Source organism: Ambystoma mexicanum, chromosome 11 (genome assembly GCF_040938575.1).
Source record: "Ambystoma mexicanum isolate Mex_15411 chromosome 11, UKY_AmexF1_1, whole genome shotgun sequence".
Taxonomy (NCBI): Eukaryota; Metazoa; Chordata; class Amphibia; order Caudata; family Ambystomatidae; genus Ambystoma; species Ambystoma mexicanum.
This window is the reverse complement of record NC_090934.1, coordinates 969,391,785-969,411,265: the sequence shown is the minus strand read 5'-3', so window position 1 is coordinate 969,411,265 and position 19,481 is coordinate 969,391,785.

Here is a 19,481-nt window from a genome sequence, read left to right as displayed (position 1 = left end):
AAACAATGTGAGGGTGGATGACAATGATACATTCGATGAGGGTAAGGGTTAAGAAGAAGAAACGGGTGAAGAGGCAGTTGAGAGTACCCCCCAAGTAGAAGGTTCATGAGAGGGTATGTTGAGGAGTAGGGCCGGCCGGATGGCATTGGTAAGAGAAGGGAAGTTGTGAAGAGGGCCGTCGGGAGTGGGGCGAAGATGCAGATACCCCTCATACATAAGTGGGCAGGGGGGACACAGTAGGTGCCCTGGCCCCAGATGGATAAAAACTATTTGATTAAGGCTCTACCACAGCTCACAGCAGCGGCAAGTAAGTGGATATATGAGTTTGAAAAACAAACTGCAGGGGTGCCCCTGGCAATAGGGGACATCAAGAGTTTGATGTTCGCTAAAATTGGGGACCAGCCCGGGGATATGTGAGTAAACGCTGGGTATCCTGGAATAAACTTGGGGGACGATACCCACGATGGAGCATCCTTCAACAGAATTAGAGCACAGTTGTGGGATGCGCTACGAAAGCCTTTTCCAGATACCCCTGATTTACAGTCCCAGATGCAGTGTACAATGGGCAATTATGAGGACCCAGCTAAGTTTATTCTCAAATTACAAGAGATGTGGAGAGCTGAAACGGAAGGACTGTGGGATCGTTCAATGCCATTTTTCTATTTTATTGTAAAGAGGGGCTTGCCAAAGGAGGGGCAAAAGGCATTAGATAAGATTGTGGGTATCGAAGCAAAAGGGTGGCCGGAGATACAGAGTATAATAGTGCACCATTGCAAAAGAATCAGGGAGCGGGAAAGGGAAACACACCAAAGGCACCTAACGGAGGAAGTGAAATTGGTAGAAAAGAAACTGGCAAAGGTTGTTGTCCAGGTACCGATGTCGACACCAGTACAGGTGGAGGGGATAGAGAGCACCGAGCAGGTTGTATTGCTGCGCTCTGGGTTGAATGAGGACAAGGACAGTGGGGAGGGGAGCAACAGTATCCTGGCCCACAGTGGCAGCAAAGAAGACGGCAGCAAGGAAGAGTGGGCTTCCGAGGAGCAAGAGGATGGGGATTTGGACACAGAGTGGGTGGGTTTGGACCATCACAATGTTGGAATTGTTTGAGGTGGGGGCATTTTGCAAGGGAATTCAGGAGGCGGTCTGCAATGGAGTATAATTATGGGTCGCTGCAGTAGGGCCAAGGGCCCCAAGGACTAGGATACCGCAACAAGGTCAAGGGTGTCAAAATTAAGGGTATCCACATGGGCAACCCAAGACATACAACCAGCAGCCTGAAGTATCTGATATACAGGTATGGCACCCAGCACAGCAACAGCAGGTTGGTGTGGCCCCAGTTAATAGGGTATCAGGCAGAACCACTACCACCTTTGGAGGAGCAACAGTGATGGGGGTAACCCCTTCTTGTTCCCTGGAATGAACACATACCCTGATTAGGAAAGCCCACAGAGAGCACTTGCGTGCCCAGTCTTGTCAATGACAATCCACCCTGAAGAGGAACCTTTGGTGGGGTCGGAGATAGGAAAAAAGCAGTTCATATTTATGGTAGACTCAGGTGCAACAAAATCATGTATCATGGAGGGACATTTTCCATTATCAGGCAAATATCTTTACACGCGGGGATTCTCTGGGGCTATTTCCAAGGTTCTTAAGAGATGGACGTGAAGGTGGGAGGGAAGTTGGTACAGTCTCCCTTACTATATTCCAAAAGTTCCCCAGCTAATTTACTGGGCAGGGATCTGCTCAGCAAACTAAATATGACATATCATGCACATATTGTGGTATAGTTTGCTCCACACCTGGGATATGTGCAGTAAGCACAATGCTGGTAATGCATACAATGACAGGGGAGGTGGTGGTTCGAGGGACCCCCGTGGACCTGGATATGTTCATTTATAGTATTACTGTACTCTTGAAGGTGGTGCCTCAGATTTCTAAGCAGTGTTGGTGAGTGCCTACAGATTTCATCTTTCATCAAGTTGTATCACCTCCGGTGGTGGCGAGAACAATATTGTTGCTGGATTTACAGGGATTGTTGGTCTCTGATAAAAGGGTTGTTGTGATAGGAATAGACAAGGGCGGGTGTGAATGGCGCACAGTGCTCTGTGTAGATCCAACAGTACAGTTAAAGTAAGTGACAGATGACGAGCTGTTTGAGACCCTTGACAAAAATGGAGAGATAATATTAGAGATTTGTATCTCCTGTGACATACTGGTACAGTATCGGAGGGTGCAGTGCCATCTGATGGCAGTACTAACTCCACCTCTATTTCTTGACAAAGGCTTACAACACATGCCTTCGTAGATGTGGACTACAAATCCACACGATGTAGGACTATTGAAAGACGTGTCCCCTGTGCGTATAACACTGAAGCCAGGTGCTGTGCTGCCCAGGGTAAAACAATATCCATTATCAAGGGAAGCAGAGGAGGGTATCAGAAATACAATACAGGCTCTACTGGACCAGGAGATCATTGTGCCATCGACGTCTCTGTGTAACACAGCGATATACCCTGTCAAAAAATCAACAGGGGGCAACTGGAGAATGATCCAAGACTTGCGTCCCCTAAATGATGTGGTACAAAAAGAATTTCCAGTCGTCCCGAATACATTCAACAATTCTATGCAGTATCTCCAAAGAAGCTACACACTTCACTGTAGCAGATTTTAAAAAATGCATTCTTCTCGATTCCACTCTGTTGGACAGAATTATATGCAGTACCCTTTGGGAACACCACACACAATTAAGACTACAAGTGACAGTACAAATTCACCTTTGGTACAAGCCTGTACTACACAGTTAAAGTGGTAGCAGTAGCGGAACAACCAGACTTATCTCAAGAGTAAGTGAGCAGTATCAAATAGTTACACAAAGGACAGCAATTACTATGATTCAGGCAAACACTGACTCAAGGTTTTCAAGTAAAAGAATATACATTTATTTCACTCTTGAGTTGTATAACATTACACTATTATAAGCAGTTTAAAAATCACACTCTTAATACACCACACCACTCCCAATAAGTTCCAGACAAGTTAAGCTCACAAAATGAAGTGGGAGCAAAATGGCACTCTAGCAATTTAAAAGGGAGGGAAAAACAAAGTTAATAGAAATTGAACCACACCAACCGGTAAGTACTCAGGGCGATTGAGCAATATGAACTACAGTGATAGAACCAGGTATAAAGGCTTAGGGCCAAAGTCAATGGGTCAAAAGTCCTTTGCTCAAGATCACACAGTTCAGGGTAGTCTGCGGTAACCACGGATTCCGGACGAGGTTGGTTGGCAGAAAAGTTAGTTCAAAGAGAAGAGAAGGACAAGCCCTCCGTTTGGAGAAAGATTTCAAACACTTTCACCGTGGCTGAACGAAATGATCAACCAGATTTGTGATGTACCTTAAAACGGAGAGGAAGCTGTAGCTGAGGCGAACATTCCTGGTAGTTCCTGCAGGCTCACGGTTCCTGAAGCGACTGTTGGACTGACAAGTAGTAGGAAGACTGGAGGGTCCTGAACTACCCAGGGAAGAAACCAGCAGCAGAGCAAAGCAAAGAATAAAAGGTGCGATCCTTAAAACCCAAGCAGGGTCCGACCTTCCTGGCTATTCGGCCCACTGTAGCTCTGTACAGTGAATTCGACCAGAGGAGGGTTCCTGGCTTGCAGTTTGGGCAAACTGGTTGGCCCCACCAGCTCAAGGGAAGAGGTTTCCTGGCGACTCTACCTTTCCAGTCCCAGAGACCTGCTTTTTATGCAGTTTTCCCCCATTCATACAGCCTGGCTGTCAATCACACAGCAGGGTGGCTGACCTGGCAAGGACAGTCGCCCAGCCAATCGAACAGGAGTGCGACCTGGGTTACCAAGGGAACCCATGGCAGGTGTCCTAAGATCCCTCCCTCACATCCTGCCTACCCAGCCTTTCAGGTGCCTTAAGGAGGGCATCTGTGCAGAAGCCCACGAAAAGATGGCAAACAAAGGGACCAAACCTGGTTTGGTGCGCAGAGTAAAACACGAAAAAGACATTTACAAAAAGAAATGGCAAATAAACCCAGCCGGAACCGTAATAAAATATATATGGTCAAGCGGGTTTATGTTTGAGGCTAATATAATAGCCTAAAACAATTCCATGGTTATTTAAGGTACCGCGGTATAAAAAATAGGGTAGTTACCACTGCCACCAGCCAAGTCTTAGTGTAAAGGGAGCGAAACAATGCTCCAAGAGACACAGACAAACCCTTTCCAATACTCCATGTAAGATGGGGTTATTGGGTCTGTGGTTTAAAGTGACTAAAATAAAGTTAATGGCAACTTTACCTTTTCTGGGGGACTGTAGTCAGCCCCAGAAAATTGAGTCAGAGGGAAGTCTCAAAGACAACCCTGTGTCACTGCACTGAAGGTGCTGTGTAACACGCATGGAAATATGAGGCCATGGAGTAGGTGAGGCTCCAGTGCCCAAGAACACACAAAAAGTGAAAACACACACAGCAAAACACATGTAAGGGTGGGAAAAAGGTTCACACTCTTACCAGGTGAAAAAAATAAACCCTAGAAATCCAGCAAACCTGCTCAGGGACTCATTAGGTAAGGGAAATCAGCCATTTATGAGAATTCTCCCTAACACACTCTATCCACAGGCGGCGGAACTCATAGCATTTATTGAAGCATTGAGCCTGTCCCAAGGGTGCCATGTCACAATATATTCGGACTCGCCGTACGTCACAACAACTGTGCACGCCAGTCTATCCCGATGGAAGAGGAGGGGGTTTTCGGAGGGCGGATGGATCCCCTGTGCAGCATGCAGCACTGCTATAAACACTGATAGAAGCATTATCCCAGCCATGTTATGGCGGTCATCAAGTGCGCTGCCCACACTAATGTGACAGATGAAATATCAATGGTGAATGCAGCCATTGACACGGCAGCCAAAATGGTGGCGTATCTACCAAATTAAATGCCTGCTGAGTATATTGTAGGCAACCCACCAGTCAGTGAACATTCAACACCTTATACAATATTGCCTATCTCCCAGGTAATAGAGTTACAGGGTAGGGTACCAGAAAGGGAAAAGGAATTGTAGATACGAAGGGGATGCAAGCAATATCCAATGGATCTGTTATGGAGACAAGAGAGCTGCGGGAAGGCAGTAATGCCCCCAGAGCTACTAGCAGTAGCATTTTAGCAGTTACACTATCTGTCCCACAGTTTGAAGCAGCACATTGCAGCAGATATACAGGAGGACTGGTTTATACCAAACATCCAGGAAAGCATCACAGGAATGGTCATACACTGCACCACGTGTCAAAGTTTCAGTACAGGGATGACATTACGGACATTACAGGGCACATTGCCCCGCCCTACCAGGCCGTTCCATGAATTACACATAGATTATGCCGATATGGGTGAATGTTGTAATGGCTCTAGGTATATCTTATAGTAGTGGTTTGCCCTTTCTCAAGTTGGGTGGAAGCAGGGCCATGTGCACGTCCGGATGCCAAATGTGCTGCTAGATTTTTGGTACCGTTACGCTCACCTGGTCACTGCAGAGGCATTGGGGCACAGTTGCAGCCCTCCCAGGGGTGAGGTCGCTCGGGTCCGACTTCGCCCTCTGCGCTTATGTTGTGACTGGTGGTAATAGGTGATGCTGCTCGGGACTGCTCCTGTTGATTAGTTTTGGCGAGCACTTCTTCCTGCTGCTTCTGGCAGGGGCACTTGTATGATCTGGACCGAGTTCCTTCACTGGTCCTTTGCATGTGGTAGTGCAGTCCTGCTGCGACTAAGCCACTATACTTCAGGTAAGTGTTCCTGTTTGTCTTTGTCCTTCCTCGTCTGTTTTTGTTGTATTATAAAGTTTGTTGTCTTGTATTGCTGTCCATTCCACTTTTGATGTTTGCTCTTTTGCTTTCTTCCCTTGAAGGTGATGTTGTTACGCTCACCTGGTAAAAACGGGGACGCCACCCAGCCCTGGTTGGATGATTTGCACTCTCAAACCCTCTCCCGGTCCCTTGGTAAGGCCTCTGGTTAAAGATGGGTCTGCAATATAGGAGAGCTGGATTCAATACCAGATTGTATTTATGTTTTCCCACCTCCCGTGGCCTCAACTCCTTCCTCCCCCTTGAACCCTCTCCTCACCTTAATATTGTAAAATGTGGATTCGCCATCCTGCTCCTCGTGGCAGGGGCGCGTAGATGTGGGGGGCGAGCAGCGACCAAGTTACTTCACTGGTGCAAGCCTGCTGCAACTCCGTAGGTTTGCTGCTTTACAGTCTTTATATGCAGTTCTTATGTTAATGTTAATGTTAAAGGTCATTTGTACCGCGCACTATCACCACCGAAGTGGTCCCCTGGCGCTCTGGCGGCTCTGAAAAGGGGAGGAGAGGGGGTGGGTTAGTAGGAATAAGCTGGAAAAGTGCAAGAGAGCAGTGATGTGCTGTTGGCAGCCTCAGCCCGGTGGTTCCGTCGGCTGGGCTTGGGGTGTTTTATGGTCCGTAGTCGTCGTGTGCTGTTGTGCAAGTCTATGTGTGGTTTGTTTTGTTGTTGCATTGTTGTGAAGTTTGTGCGGATTGCTGCGTTTAAGGCTTGTGGTTGTGTTTGGTTATAGTTTGAGAGGTGTATGCAGATGGATGGAATTGTTAGCTGGTTGGTTAGTTGGCATTGCTGTCCTTGCAATTGTGGGATTCCATCTAGGTCCGGTACATGCTAACAGTCACATTTCTATCTAGATGCCGCGCAGGCCAGGTTTATAATTCTAAGTGAGGTGCATGCTAAGAGTCACATATGCTAACAATCACATTTCTGAAATTCCATCTAGGTGTGGTATTTGCTAACAATCATATTTCTATCTAGATGCAACGCGGGCTAAGTTTGAGAATTCCGTCTAAGTGTGGCACATGCCAACAATCATATTACTGCCTAGATTTTGCGCAAACCTAGCTTGAGAATTCCATCTAGGTGTGGCAAATGCTAACAGTCACATTTCTGAAATTCCATCTAAGTGTGGCACATGCTAACCGTCACATTTCTGAAATTCCATCTAAGTGTGGCACATGCTAACAGTCACATTTCTGAAATTCCATCTAAGTGTGGCACATGCTATCAGTCACATTTCTGAAATTCCATCTAAGTGTGGTATATGCTAACAATCACATTTCTGTCTAGATTTGGCGCTTCTGTCTGAGAGTGGACATGCTAACATTCACAGTTCTATAAAGAGTGGACATGCAAGTATTATGGCACTCTATGTTATTGATAGGTAAGATAGAGTGGCAGGGGTTTTCTGGAGTAGAGTGATTGCTCTATTCCCCACCCATGCCACACTCACGGTTTTTGTTGGTGTCTGTTGGCTGCTGGCTTCCTTGGCTTCTCCTGCTGACACCTGCAGACACTTCCTGGAGTCGCCTCTGTTGGAGTCGCCCTTGGCCTCGGGGCCCTTAGCCGCTGGGGGCTGCCGGGCAGAGGGCTGCCCTGGGAGGACCGGTGATGAAGAGTGGATGCACCAATGGGAGGGAGGGCGGGCTGGGGAACCAGGAACGGGTGCGGGGAGGGAGGGATGCAAAGGCCTGCTACTGGGCACGGGCCCACCAGTCATAGGGCTGGGGGGAAAAAAAAAAAACACCAGGAGGGTGCTGCTGGGGGCACACTCACCGCGCTCCGAGGGTTTAGAAAGGAGCCGGTGGGGGCCTCGCGAGTCGGTAGACTCGACACGAAACTCGGATGCACCAATGGGAGGGAGGGAGGGCGGGTCGGGAGGCGGGCTGGGGAACCAGGAACGGGTGCGGGGAGGGAGGGATGCAAAGGCCTGCTACTGGGCACGGGCCCACCAGTCATAGGGCTGGGGGGAAAAAAAAAAACACCAGGAGGGTGCTGCTGGGGGCACACTCACCGCGCTCCGAGGGTTTAGAAAGGAGCCGGTGGGGGCCTCGCGAGTCGGTAGACTCGACACGAAACTCGGATGCACCAATGGGAGGGAGGGAGGGCGGGTCGGGAGGCGGGCTGGGGAGCCAGGAACGGGTGCGGGGAGGGAGGGATGCAAAGGCCTGCTACTGGGCACGGGCCCACCAGTCATAGGGCTGGGGGGAAAAAAAAACACCAGGAGGGTGCTGCTGGGGGCACACTCACCGCGCTCCGAGGGTTTAGAAAGGAGCCGGTGGGGGCCTCGCGAGTCGGTAGACTCGACACGAAACTCGGATGCACCAATGGGAGGGAGGGAGGGCGGGTCGGGAGGCGGGCTGGGGAACCAGGAACGGGTGCGGGGAGGGAGGGATGCAAAGGCCTGCTACTGGGCACGGGCCCACCAGTCATAGGGCTGGGGGGAAAAAAAAACACCAGGAGGGTGCTGCTGGGGGCACACTCACCACGCTCCGAGGGTTTAGAAAGGAGCCGGTGGGGGCCTCGCGAGTCGGTAGACTCGACACGAAACTCGGATGCACCAATGGGAGGGAGGGAGGGCGGGTCGGGAGGCGGGCTGGGGAGCCAGGAACGGGTGCGGGGAGGGAGGGATGCAAAGGCCTTATGTTCCTCTTAGTTCGAATAATAATGTCTTGCTTCTTTCCTTTTAGGTATGGAAAGGTATTTTGGTGTTGTCATGCAGTTTGTAGATGAGTATGGGCCGGTAGGCGAAAGCGCGGTGTGCGCGATGCTGTCTGGTGAGTAATGCGCGATGTGCGGTGCTGTTTCGCCTTTTATAGTGCTAACCTGTGTCTTTTCTCTCCTTGCAGGTTGCGATGTTCATCGCTGAGCGCCGTAATGTTCCAGCAATGATACTGACCATGAGATGACTACCCGGGTAAGAATTGTGTGGCTTTCTTCATTCGGGAGGAAACGTGAGTAAATGCTTACTAATGATGCTGTCTTTCTTTCTCCTCTTTCCAGGTTATGGTATTCCAGGATGCATGCGGTGCTGGAAGATGGAGTTCATACCTTCAGTTGAGTGGAACTGAAGTAAGCGATGCATTGAAGACAGGATACTGTTCCAGGTAAGTTTCGTAGTGTTCTTTCTCTCTCTGCAGGTCCTTGGTTTCAGGTAAGCTGGCATCAAAGAACTGGACACGGGAGCATTACGCTGCCCACAGCAGAATAACGCAAAGCATGTTCTGCTGTTTGGGTGCGGTTTAAATAGTCTCAGGTAAAGTAGTCCAGGTAAAATAGTCCCAGGCCTGCTACATACAAAGTAGTCCAGGTAAAGTAGTGCCAGGCCTGCCACACCCAAAAGACTAGACTGCGTAGCTCAGTTCCTTGTAAATAGTCCCAAGTAAATAGTCCCATTCTAATGTTGGAAAAAAGCTGGGGTTGGCAAAAAAGGACAGCGAGGTTCAGCGCAAGGACCTGTGTTGTAAGGAGTGGTGTGAAAAGCGCTGCAGGTGAGTGTAGGTGTGGGGACTTGCCAGGTCTTCCACCAATCGAGACAGAAAGTGATTGTTTTTACAAACACACTGCGCACAAACACAAATTGTTTTATAATTGGTGTGTATTTAATCAGCACTAACTACTTTTAGAAACTTTTAGAATCACTTTCCATTATAAGGTTGGTCTTCATCATGGTTATGAGCCTGGCGCCAAAGACTCCAAGAGAGTCTTGGATGAGGTTTTAAGGCCTTTGACCTGGCCCTAACTGGAAGGCTGACTTGCCAGTGTGGGCCAGGGGCAGGGGTCATGACAGCACTCCCCCCCAAGGCCTCTCTCACGGTGGCACTTCTGCCTGGTCCTGGTTTGGCTGGGTAATTCTGATGGAACTTTTTAATTAAGTGAGGTGCATGGATGTATTCACTAGGTTCCCATGATCTGTCTTAACGGCTGTATTCCTTCCAATCAACTAAGTAGTATAGTTTGGATCTGGTGTATTTTGAGTCTAGGATATCCTTTACTTCAAACTCTGGTTCTCCATCAACTAATACTGGTTTTGGTGGTATTGTAACCCGAGTACCAGGTTGTACAGGTTTCCGTAGTGATACGTGAAACACAGGATGAATCTGCATAGTGGGTGGTAGGGCTAATTTAACTGCCACTGGATTTATTATGGATTCAATAGAATAAGGTCCCAGATATCGGGGACAAAAGGTCCGAGTCCCTTTTGTGGGCGCATATTTTGATGCTAACCAGACCTTGTCTCCAATTTGATAGTCGGGGGCTTTACAACGATGTTGGTCCGCAAAGTTCTTTTGTCTGTTCTTGGCTTGGAGTAAATGTTCTGCTGCTTCTTTGAAGGCCTGGGAAATAGTCGTATGTAGGGTTTTAACCGCTGGCATTTCCTAAGGGGTTGGGCGATCCAATTCTGAAGTATGTGGATGTCTACCATATATAGTGTAGAAAGGGGTTTGTCCAGTGCTGGTGTGTAATGAATTAGTATACGCATATTCAGCTATCCATAACAAGTCCTTCCAATTTCTTTCCACTTGATGTAACATGCAACGTAAGTAGTGCTCGAGGGTTTGATTTGTTCTTTCGGCTTGGCCATCTGTTTGAGGATGGTGACTTGTGGATAGTCGAATGTCAATTTGGGCCATTGAACAGCATTTGCTCCAGAAGTTGGAGATGAACTGACTACCTTGATCTGAGATCAAGACCAATGGAAAGCCATGTAGCTGTACGATTTCCTCCAGGAATACTTTTGTTAAATTTGATGCATTTGGAAGACCCTTAAAAGGAATAAAGTATGCCATTTTAGAGAACAAGTCTACAACTACTAAGATGGTGTTGAATCCTTGACTGGGAGGTAGATCTGTAATGAAATCAAGGGACAGCGTGTGCCATGGTACGGGAGGAATTTCCAATGGTTGGAGAAGACCAGCTGGTTTCTGCTTTTGGGACTTGTTTTGTGCACACACACCGCAAGATTGGATAAATTGTATGATGTCCTTACGCCATGTGGGCCACCAATAGTTTCGTTTTACTTTAGCTAGAGTTTTGGCAATTCCAGGATGACCTTCAATCTGGGAGTTGTGATAACCCGAAATAACCTGCTCTTGTAAATCTTTACTTGGCAAGTATAGACAGTTCCTAAAATATGGTAACTGGTCTTTAATGGTGTAATGTTCTCCTTGAGTACACCACTCTTGTGAGAAAGTGGGATCCATTAAGAGTTGGAGGTTGTTTTGGAGTTCACCCTGTGTCAATGTTGTCATAAAATCCAGGAGTTTGTCTTCTGGAATGATGGCTACTGGATCTGGAGTTATGTATACCTTTTCATCAACACCCATGCGGGACAAGGCGTCAGCCTTTCTGTTTCAGACTCCTGGCCGGTAGGTGATCACATAGTCATATTCAGCAAAGAAAAGAGCCCACCGCAGCTGATGGGATGATTGAGCCTTTGCTTTTTTTAGGTATTGCAGGTTTCAATGATCAGTTATGACCGTGACAGTATGTCTAGCACCAAGGAGATAGTGTCACCATGCCTTGAAAGCTGATTTTATAGCCAAGAGTTCTTTGTCTGTGATAGCATAGTTGAGTTCGGGAGGTGAGAATTTTCGTGACCAGAAGGCCACACGATGTAACTGGCCAGTTCCTGGGTCCCTGTGTGAGAGAACAGCTCCCATGGACATGCTAGAGGCATCTGTTTCAACTATATAAGGGAGGTCTGGGCGAGGATGCCCTAGAACTGGAGCAGAAGTGAATTTTTTCTTAAGTTCTTGAAAGGCCTTCTCTGCTTCTTCGGTCCAACTGAACTTTTTATTGTTTTTTCTCAATAGTGATGTAATTGGATGCACTATTTGGGAAAAATCTGGGATGAATCGGCGGTAAAAGTTTGCAAAGCCCAACATACTCTGGATTCATTTAAATGAAGTTGGTGACGGCCAGTTAAGAATGCCATCTACCTTGTGCCTATCCATTCTGATACCTTTTGGTGTGAGGATAAAACGGAGGAAATCCACTTCGGTGACATGAAAAGAGCATTTTTCAAGATTAGCATACAGTTTATGTTGGCAGAGTTTAGTAAGGACAGAGAGGACATTCCTGACATGGTCTTCTTTTGTAGCAGAATACTAGTCTGTTAAATGTTGCTATATATGTAAGCAAGTTTTGACTTCCTTGACGGAGTGACAAAAGTTTGTTGTCTAATGCTTGGCCTTGGGTATGACGAGCAAAGAGTTTTTCCATTTCCATCTGGAAACCCCCAAAGTCATATAACGGGTTATCCTGACTTACCAATGGTACCGACCAATCTGCAGCACTGCCACTCAGATATGACAAGGAAAAAGCAACCCACGCTTGGTCGTTAGGAAAAGCCCCAGGTCTTCAAAGGAAATGAAGATGACACTGGTTCATGAATATTGCGTACTTTTTGGGGTCCCCTGTAAATCGTTCGGGTGGAGCTAAAGTAACTGCCCCAGGAAGGGTTATTTGTACTGGATTGGTGGAACAATTTGGTATAGGTGCTGGGGGAATGTTACCAGGCAATGGGGTCTGTCCTGCCTGTGATTGGAGCAATTGTCTACTTATTTTGTCGGTACGATCCTTAGTAACAATCAAATCCGTCCTAAAAGCATTGGTTTCTTTTTTTTCTTTTTGATTTAAAGATTTGATTTAAAATACAAAATAGCAGCCAGGTAATCAGTTCCATATCCTAACTGTGTGTGTGTGTGTATATATATATATATATATATATATATATATATATATATATATATATATATATATATATATATATATATATATATATATATATGGGGAGTTCTTGCATGTATTGTAACATATGCTTTTTTGCGCCCTCCTGCATTTATTACTGTTACTTTTAACTCTTCTCCTCCCTCCCCACATCCTCTGTTACGTCAAATCCTCGATGCTCTAAGTCAATATATCTGAAAAATGTGGCCACTCCGATCACGTAATGAGTATCATCACCACTCGACAAAGCTGACCACCAGTCATCTTCTGTTAATGTAGTAAATGAGTTCCAAATTCTTCCCATAGTACCCTCTCTCACACTGTGGGTCCCTTTGCAACCAAGGAGAAGGTGTCTGCTTGTTTCTACCACGTTCTCGCTGTTGCAGTATCTGCACTTTGTTAGGCAGAATCCTGTGCAGTTCCCTTGGGGAACACTGCAAAAAGATTAAGACTACAGGAGTAAGCAGTAAACCCAATTGGTAGCAATCTGTACAACCCAGATTTACCTGGTTGCTGTGGCTGAGCAGTCAGACTTCTCCCAAGAAGAGTAAGGCAGTATATAGAGTATACACAATAGGGCCAAAAACACATTGGAACAAGCAAACACTGACCAGATCTTTGTATCAAAAAGTATATAATTATTTATTTAAAACACACTTTAGGTAATACACTAGCACTCTAAATCAAAAGCAAGTTAAAACACAGTCAGATAAAGTATAAACACTTCCCTTGATAACTATTAGACAATTCAGAGTTAAAACATCACTATTTGTTAAAACAGATGTGAGTGCGTAACCTAGATGGCACTCCAATAGTTAAGCTAAAGGGAGAGAAAAAGGCAGATCATAAAAATAAAACAATTCCCAACACTTTTCTAAGTCCAAAGCAAGTCAGTGAAGGCAGTATACACTGTAGAGCCAAAGTTCATAGGCCAGGCCCACTTTAAATGGAGCAAAGCAAAATGTTCCCAGGATCACACGGTTTAAAATGCACTAAAAGTCTTTGCAGAGTGTTCAAAAGAGGTTGGGGTGATTTGAAAAGTAAAGTTAGAAGGTCTGGAGCCAACCCAGTTGGAAAGCCAAAGATTTAAGGGTCACCTATAGCAATCCGAAGAAACGGAGACCAGGTGGAAGACAGTACCTTAAAGATTGAGGAAGCTCCAGCGGCAACAGTTGTTCTGGCAGTGGATGCAAGTCATGGATTCGACCAGGGGAAGAGAAGATCTCGTCGAGGAGGAACCTTGTAGTCGTTGCACTGCCCAGGGAAGAGACCAGCCGCGGAGTTTGTCGGTAAAAGGTGCATTCCTTTTATTCATGGTCAAAGTGGTGAAGCTTGGCTATCCGGTCGCCGGGGTGCTTGGCACGGGCGAGTCGACCAAGAGACGTCTTTGGAAGGTGAAATGGCGAACTGGTTGATCCCACCAGCTCAGAGGGAGAAGACTCTTCCAGCAGAAGATCTCCTCTTGTCGTAGGGAAAGTGGTGAGGTCGTGCAGCAGGGCTCCACCAGTGGTGTCGTCATTGCAGATGGCTCCGCTTCTTCCCTCTTTGGATTTCTTAGGTCCTGTGGCGACTTCTGCAGTTCCAGTCCCAAAAGCCCTGCTTTTATGCAGAAAAAACCCCATTCAACAGCCTAGCTGTCACTCAAACATGCTAAGTGGTGAGCCGGGCGGCTCACCACTGGGCCAATCAGAATAGAGTGCGACTTGAGTTGCTAATGTAACGCAGTCCAGGGTGCCAATTCCCCTCTCCACACATCCTGTGGAACCCAGACAAAGTGGCACCATTTGGAGGGCTTCTGTGGAGAAGCCCGCCAAAAAGTGGAACAAAGGGCTCGACCTTGGTCAGAGTTACAGAGACGGACACGAATGCCATTTTAGAAAGGAGTTCTGGCAGAAAGACCTAACGGTGGATTTAATATTAAGTAAATAAACCGGCGGTATCTTTAACATTGCACCAAAAAGTGGTGCGTTTAAAACCAATGGGAAAATCCAATAGGAAATATTCTGGTGGAATATTTAGCGTGGTAACCACTGACACCAGCCAGAAACTCGACAAGGGGGGACTGGACAGTGCCCCCTTGAAAACAGACCCAGGGGCAATATAATTAACCCCTTCCAGTACTTCCACAATATGATGGTTTGTACTGGTTCTGTTCACAATTTAGGACTAGTAAAGTCAATGGTGACTTTACATACCCTGGGAGACAGTAGTCAGTCCCAGGGTATGGAGTCTATGTTTGGGGCTCACTATGACACCCCTGTGTTACTGCACTGAGGGTGCTGTGTAACACATACACAAAAAAAAGATGATACCCTATGGATTAAAGGACCCCAGAGCCCACAAGCACACAAATAGTCAGAGACATACCTCAAATCATGCCTAAGAGTCGGAGTAAAAGAGTCTCACTCTTAGCAGGAGAAAAAAAGAAACCCCAGAAATCCAGCTAAGCTGCTGGGGGACTCACTAGGTTTGGGAAATTAGCCTTATAAGATAATTCTCCCTAACACACCTATTAGTCGAGGATTGGTTTCGTATAAACAATACCTCATTTGTTTTCAGTTGATTCAAACGAAAGCGCAGGAAGAGCCTACTTAAGCTTTTGTTCACAAACTTTTCCAAATAGCTTCTTACAGCATTCTTCTTCATCGCAGTAGTCAGAGAAGTTTTTGTCAGCTTATATTCGTTTGCCAGCTCTCCCGTACATATCCAATCCTCCTCAAAATGTTTCTTCATTACTTTGTCAGGATTTATCAGAAGTGATTCGACCGATGCGTTTATACTTTCTAAGATTTTCAAGTTACGGTTTTTCCATAGCTCTAAAGCAGGGATATTTCCTCCTTCCATCTCTTTTCTGACCAGGTCTAATGCCTTTGGTTTAGTATCCAAGAGGAGCTTTCGATATAAATTCAGTGTATTTCGCTCTTGGATAGCCTTCAATGAATTCAGACATAGTTCCCGTCTAATGAGCGGTATTGGTGATGATTGTGCCAGACTTAATACTTTTCTCCAGAAAAAAACTCTCCAAATCGGTACACAACTTTTCTGGAAATTAAAGGATTGCGTCGGTCCCATATAGGACAGCTGGAGCTACCTTCACTTTGTAAAAATTAAGTAAGGCCACTGCCGAGAATCTTCCATATTTTCCGTCCACTGCTTTGGCTTGGTTTGCTAAGGTCTTTATTTTGGACCACAACAAGTCTTGCATTTCTATTTCTTTCATCGAATGACTTATCATAACTCCTAGATATTTGAAGGAGCTTACTCTTTCCAGTTTTAGTCCTTCAACAAAGCAATTGGCCTGAGGATATTTCTTACTACCTGGTGGTTCCCATGTCATTACTTTCGTTTTTGAGGAGTTCAGTTGTAAATGTTTGCTTTAATATACTCGCTCAGGTTCGTCAGCTGACGCTGGAGTCCTACCGGGGTCTGTGTCTAAGAGAATGATGTCATCCGCATACAGGAGACGGGAGACTTCTGTTCCCCCTAATTTTGGCGGGAACATTCTGATTGTAGCTTCTGTGTCGACATAGTCTGACATGTAGGCATTTTATAGTGCCAGTCCCAATGGGCACCCCTGTTTAACACCTCTCTCCGTTATAATCACTCTCGACAGAAGGCCTTGTTGGCTCAATCTTACTTTTGTAGACGTCTCCCGATAAAGTTCTTGAATCGGGGCTGTGATGTTCTCCGGGCATCCCATCTGTTCAAGTTTCTGTCATAAAAGGCCTGGACCAGGTCAATAAAAGCCATGTAAGTCGCCTGGCCGTCATTGAAACCTTTAGCCTTTATTGTACCCAGCGTTATGATGTTAACCGCTGTTCCTGAGTTCTTAACAAAACCCGTCTGAAATGGGTCACTAAATTTTGCTGAAGTCAGCCATTCCTGGAATGCTTCAAGGGCAAAGCCTGCAAAGCTTTTCCCAATCACGTCTAGAAGTGAGATCGGCCGATAGTGATTTGGGTTTGCTCTGTCCCCTCGTTTGAAAATCGGGACCACTGTGGCTGTACACCATGTTGGCGGAATAGATTGTTCCTGGTTACAGTTTTGAAATATTTTACTGATAAAGCTCGCCCATAGTGTCGGCTGTTGTTTCAAGTCTTTATTGGATATTCCATCGGGTCCTGGGGCCCTTGACGTACTCAATTTTAAGATCTTGTTTCTCAATATATCTTCGTCCCATGGAATCTCCCATGTTTGCCCATTTCCAGTTTTTCCATGTTTCGACACAGTCTGGTCTCCCTTCTCCTGCACCATGTTAGGGAGAATTCTCTGAAAAGGCTAATTTCCCAAACCTAGTGAGTCCCCCAGCAGCTTTGCTGGATTTTTGGGGGATTATTTTTTTCTCCTGCTAAGAGTGAGACACTTTTCCTCCCATTCTTAGACATGATTTGAGGTCTTCCTTTGACTTTGTATGTGTTCTATGGGCTATGGGGTCCTTTACCCCATAGGGTTTCATGTGTTTTTGATATGTGGGTTACACAGCACCCTCCGTGCAGTAACCCAGGGGTGTCGTAGCGACCCCCCAACATAGACTCCATACCCTAGGACTGACTACTGTCTCCCAGGGCATGTAAAGTCACCATTAGCTTTACAAGTCTTAAATTGTGAACAGAACCATTAAAAACCATCATATTGTGGACGTACTGGTCGGGGCAATTCGATTGCCCCAGGGTCTGTTGTTCGAGGGGGCACTGTCCAGTCCCCCCGACCGAGTTTTGGCTGGTGGCAGTGGATACTACTTTTTATATTCGACCGCAAATATATTCCTATGGGAATTTCCCATTGTTCGTGGCTACCACTTCTTAATATAGCCTCGAACATACCGCCGGTTTATTAAATTAATATAAATTCACCAATTGGTATTTTTTGCCGAAACTTGGTTCCAAAATGGCGTTTGTGTTCGCTTCTGTGATTCCAACCCAAGTCGAGCCCTTTGTTCCCCTTTTTGGCGGGCTTCTCCACAGAAGCCTCCAAAAGTGGTGCCACTCTGTCTGGGTACCACAGGGAGTGTGGGAGGGGGTTTAGGCACCCTGGACTTAGTTGCCTCGGCAACTCAAGTCGCACTCTTGTGTGATTGGCCCAAGTGGTGAGCCACCTGGCCCACCACTTAGCATGTTTGAGTGAAAGCTAGGCTGAATGAATGGGGGTTTTCTGCATAAAAGCAAGGCTTTGGGGACTAGGACTTCAGACGTCGCCACAGGACCTAAAGAATCCAAGGAGGGAGAAGCCGAGCCGACCTGCAACGACGACACCACCGGTGGAGCCCTGCTGAACCGTCTCACCACTTTTCCCGACGACAGAGGAGATCTCCAGCCCGGAGAGTCTTCTTCCTTTGACTGGTGGGGATAACCAGTTTGCCCGTCTTTTCACCTTCCTGGACCATCTCGTGGCCGCCTTGCCCGTGCCAAGCACCCCAGCAACCGGAATACCATGGTTTACCACTACCGCGAAGAAAAGGGTGGTACCTTGTAACCGGGAAACTCTGCGGCTGGTTTCTTCCCTGGCAGCGCAACAACCTTCAGCTTTCCTCCATGTCAAGACCTCCTCTTCCTCTGGACGAAACACCGACTTGCACCCGCTGCCAGGAACAACTGCCCCGCTGGAGCATTCTTCCCATCTTCAGGTACTGTGTCCCGCCTGGCTTCCCTCGCGACAGATCGTTCGGGGTGACAGTAAATCCTCGACTTTCTAACCTGGGTTGGCCTGGGGCCCATTAACTAACTTTTCCTGACTTGATCTCAATCTTTTATGAACTATCTACAAAGACTCTTTGGGCATAACCCCACTGTGTGATCCTGGATACATTTCGCTTGCTCTCTCTAAGAGTGGGCCTGGCATTTGAACTTCCTTGCTCTCCAGTAGACTTTGCCTAATCTGCCTCACCGTGGTTCTTTGAGAAGTAGTGAAATTGTGTGCTTTCATAACTTTGCCTTTTCCCTCCCTTTTTCTATAACTTATTAGAGTGCCATCTTATGTTAAGCGCTCACCTCTGTCTGAAAATAAGTGGTGTTTCTCACTAAGACTTGTCTAATAAGTAATTAGGGTTTTATATATATAATAGTGACTATGTGTTGAATTTACTTACCTCTTTGTGTGCTAGTGTAATTTACAAGTGTGTCTTTAAATAAATAATTATATACTTTTACACCAAAGCTCTGGTCAGTGTTTGCTTGTGCTACTGTATCCCTGTACCTATTGTGTATACTCTATATACTGCCTGACTCATCTTGAGAGAAGTCCGACTGCTCAGCCACAGCTACCAGGTAAATCTGGGTGGTACAGACTGCTACCGATTGGGTTTACTGCCAACCACCTGAAGTCCTAAATCTTTTGCAGTGGTCCCTAAGGGAACTGCACAGGTTTCTGCCTAACACTGGTGTACAGCGGTGGGATTTGTTTTGAGTATACATTTTAGTGTGCTTATAGATACCTTAGTGCAACTAACCACAAAGCTTAGCACTACAGAAGCTATTTTCTAAAACATCTCAACTATGGAAAGTTATAGTCAAGAGTCCCTTGCTACAAAAACTGCTGATTGTTTAAGAGTTCTCTGTAAGCATAATAATCTCCTGACTAAAGGCAAGAAAATGGAGCTAATATAAAGGTTGTTAGCAAACCAAAGTCTGGATGGTGGTTCAGAGGAACCTACCACTCCAGCAACTGTAGATAACAGCAATGATATTGATATGAATGTTAGTATTGATAACTTTGAGTCAGAAGCAGAAGAGGAGGGGGAAGATGTTAGAGTTGTCTCCCCTGGGCCTCTACCTGCCCTGCCAGCTGTACCTACTGGACCTTTACCAGGTCCCACACTTAATCCCCAATATATGGAACTAGAAAAAATGAAGCTTGAATTAGAATTCAAAAGAATTAGTGCTCAAACAGAACAAC